Genomic DNA, 3973 nt, shown 5'->3' on the forward strand with positions numbered 1-3973 from the left:
GACGCGCGCATAGGAGAGGACGTCGAATAACGGTTTTATTATTATAGCGCGTCTCGCTTCATGCGTGTGCGTGCACGCCTCTATATCCTACGACTATAATACACCTATGCGCGCGACGACGACTCACGCACAACTGGATTCTAAATTGCAAATTTAAAGAGTTCCGATTCCTCCTCTGCGCGCATCGTACGATCTGTTTATATAATTCCAAGGAGGCCTCTAAATCTTTTTTTTTTTGGTACATTTTTTTTCCTCGTGCTCGGGACCGGACCTCTTAATAATGAAATAGATGGGGGTCCTTAATTTTACCGCTAAACGCGCGAGGATCCTCTTCCATAGAGCTTCGATACTTTGAGGTAATCTATTAAAAAGCCATAATCCTCGTATATATCCGGTTATTTTACGTTGATGTCTCACGAGCCTTTTATGCGTTTGTTTGTTCTCCGTTTGTACGTGCAAATGTGTATCTCCAGCCCCGGTGATTACTACATCGCAGCCCGAGAGCCATTACAAAAAAACGCATGTGATTTTTCATCGGGGAAAATGCATTTTTCACCTGTGGAATCTAATTCACCTGGAGGCGCGTTCGCGTACGTACACCACACATGCAGTTACACGCGGAGAGCGGCATATAGGCAGCTTATTTAGCTGGGAATATTTCATCTTTTCCTTTTTTCTTTTCAGCGCGCACGTCGTTGCAAATGATCGAACAAGCAGCGAGCGAGCGCGTAATTACACAGTGGCACTGCGGCGCTGCGCTTATACCAAGCTTTTTGCCTAAATTCCGGCATGCTCGCGCTCTCGAGCGCCGGAGAAAGTAACAAAAAAAAAAAAAAAAAAGGAACGACGAAAACATTTTAGCCTTTATCGATTACGAGCTGCCGCGCATGTGTGTGTGTGTGCACTCGCGAATAGGATATACACGCCGTAGCTCTCGGAGCGATGCCGCCACGGCTATCACATCTGCAGCAGCCGCCGCCACCGCCGCGTGCACATAACACAGAACCCGATAATTACGTTATCTCACCCGTAATTGGATAAATGGGCTCCGCGGCGGTGGCGTCGGCGCGTGGTGAAAACTGTGCTAAAATCGATCATCTGCGTACACCGCCTGCTGCCGCTGCTGCTGCTATAACCACATAGCTGCGGACGAAAAGCTCTCGCGGCCGGGCTGATAATTGCGATAATTGTATACCTATGTGTACGATACGCGCGGAGATCTTCGGGAGAAATCAATCAATAACTGCCGCTGAGGCTCGTCGACTTGGCACACGCGATTATCATTTGTACGAAGCGGCGCGCATAGGAGTATCATTTATAAAAACGAAGTTTTCTGTATTTGAAATTCCACGCGGCTGCTGCAATTTCTTGAATGATTCGTGACAATTTGTACGCCGCGAATCATACTATTTCCAGCATTATAAATATCACTGTTAAAATTGATTACATAAAATGAATGTAAAGAACGGAAGAATTTTTTCCTTAGCATGAAAGAATTGAATTTTGTATACAATATTAAAGAATATCGCAAGATAATTTGATTTTGAAAAAGCTTTCATTTATGCAACTATTTTCACTTTACCACTTGTAGATTTACAAGTAAAGGTATTCGCCATCTGGCGGTCGAGGGCGCTTTTAGTCATACAATTAGCGCAAAAACTAAATCAATATTGAAATATTAGTTTTCAACCAAAATGTTTAAAGTTGATTATAAAATTGAATCGTTGTAGCTAATTTTTGTATTAAAAATAATCTATACGGTTACATTTTTTTAAATTTTTTATTGAGGCAAAAAATAAACCAGTGCTGATACATTAATAATTGTTAAATACTTAAAAAAAAAAACGCATCACCTTAGTCCAAGGGATACTAGAGTTATGTCGTTGCATACGCACGGACGAAGCGGCAGAGTCGCAATTGTGAAAGCGCGAGTGCACGCGCGCGCCCGAGCGGATTGAGCCGCACGCGTGAGATAGGTCTATGCCTCATACTGTATTTTTGCGAGATTAGCGCATTGTGCCTATGTAGTGCGCGGCCCACCTGGTGATAGCGATAAATATCGCTCCGAGGCGGCCCAACTTGGTGGTTGCTTGTGTGAGTGTGAGTGTGTGTGTGTGTGTGCAGTGCGTCTGTACTAGTCTATTATATGTACGTCTGCGTACGTGCCAGTGCGCGAGATACATTTGTGCGCCGAAAAAGTTCTAGTGTGTGCCCCCCGTCGACGAGTCTCGAGATATGAGCTGTGTGCATACTGTAGCGATGTACTATAGAGGAAAGAAGTAAAAAGCTGCTCGAGAAACTCTCGCCGAGCCGCGTGCTACGGTACTGCACTGGTGCATGCACACGCACACAATATTGGCCTTTCAAAAGGAGTCAGGAGTAAGAAAAATTGATGTCTTGAATAGAGAAAAAAACAGCGATTCAATCAGGAAAAATTGTCATCTTCACATGTAACTGCTCTCGACTAAAGGTAATCACGCGTCAATTTAATCGCACCGCGCGTGAGCCTACAATGAGTTCGTAGCGTAAACACCAATCCAATGCAGCGTAATTCATGTTGAAAATAAAACGATCGACGCGACAGCTGGCAAAGCTATGAGGATTTAATAAACAAAAAATCAAGAAGAGGCCTCGACTTTACGTACTCGATGCTACATGCCTTACGATCGCGACACGCGACTTCTGTGTCTTTTTTTTTTCTCTTTCCTATCCATAGACATACACTAGAGCCGCACGTCCTGAAGTGTACGTGCTTGTGTGTGTATTTGTGTGCGTGTGTGTGAATAGCTGCACAAAGAGGGAAAGGCGCGTGCTACACGCTGCGTAGACGCTATGCACCGCGCCGATACAGTTGCAATATATATATAGCAGAGCAGTAGTGCCTGGTAATATGTACTCGCGCGCAAGGATCGGTGTGTTGGAGGTGCGCCGCATGCATATGGTCGATTCTCTGTCGTGCGTATACATCGAGTGCGGCCAAAAATATTTCGTTTTACATGATGTAATGAGCGTGACACTTTTTTCGTGTATACCACTAATTACATTGAATTTTATTGAAATTTTTGGTCACTTCTGAAACGATCCACGAAAAAAACAAACAAATAAATAAACAAATAATTAAAGCTCAAAATTTAATTGACTTCGTTTCAGATTAAAATAATTACCAAAACATGAAGAAAGATATCATCGAATTGTCATTAAAATACCGCCCGAATTTTTGTGCGTGGGAATATCGCTGTAATAGAATGTAATATAAGAAAAAATTATAATTTGCACATTTAATGAATAGCTATTCGAGTTAAAGTTGTTATTTTCTGCATGAAAACAATTATTCAGAGTGTACGTCACTTTGAAATATTTTGTTTTGAAAATTTTTAAAAATATTTATAGAAATCTACATAGCGATTCTACAATTTTTTAAATCACTTAAGGCTGAGCTTTCAACTCTTTTCCGTTTGAGTTAAAACCCCCAAATAATGACAGAAAACGTTATCCATCATCCGGATTTCGAATGAGTTTTCGGGGACATTCGATTTGGCGGAGAATCAGCCATATATACACATTCACATGTACGGCATAAGAGCGGAAGACGGAAGGAAATTTAAACTCTCCCGAGCGCGGCAGGACGAGTTGCTGCTGCTATACACGCTCGAGGTAATTAGCGCAAACGAAGAACGAATGGCAAGAATCACGTGAAAGTGTCGCGCTCGCGACAACTGCACCGACGAGCTACGACGACGACGACGACGACGATCATCTCCGCGAAGCGTTGAATTTATGTTCCATTGAGAGAGCTATATGTATACACGGCAGCGGGTACATTTCGTTGACTCTCTCGACGCTCGATTGCGCTCGCAGCTCCGGCTCCGTTTTAAGAGCTTTATGATGATGATGATGATGATTTATGTATTATATACAAATTGACAGGCCGCAGCGGCAGAGGTGAAAACTCGATCGCGCATCGAATGCACAT

This window comes from Trichogramma pretiosum, unplaced genomic scaffold (genome assembly GCF_000599845.2).
Source record: "Trichogramma pretiosum strain Unisexual culture from Peru unplaced genomic scaffold, Tpre_2.0 scaffold64, whole genome shotgun sequence".
NCBI classification, from domain to species: Eukaryota; Metazoa; Arthropoda; class Insecta; order Hymenoptera; family Trichogrammatidae; genus Trichogramma; species Trichogramma pretiosum.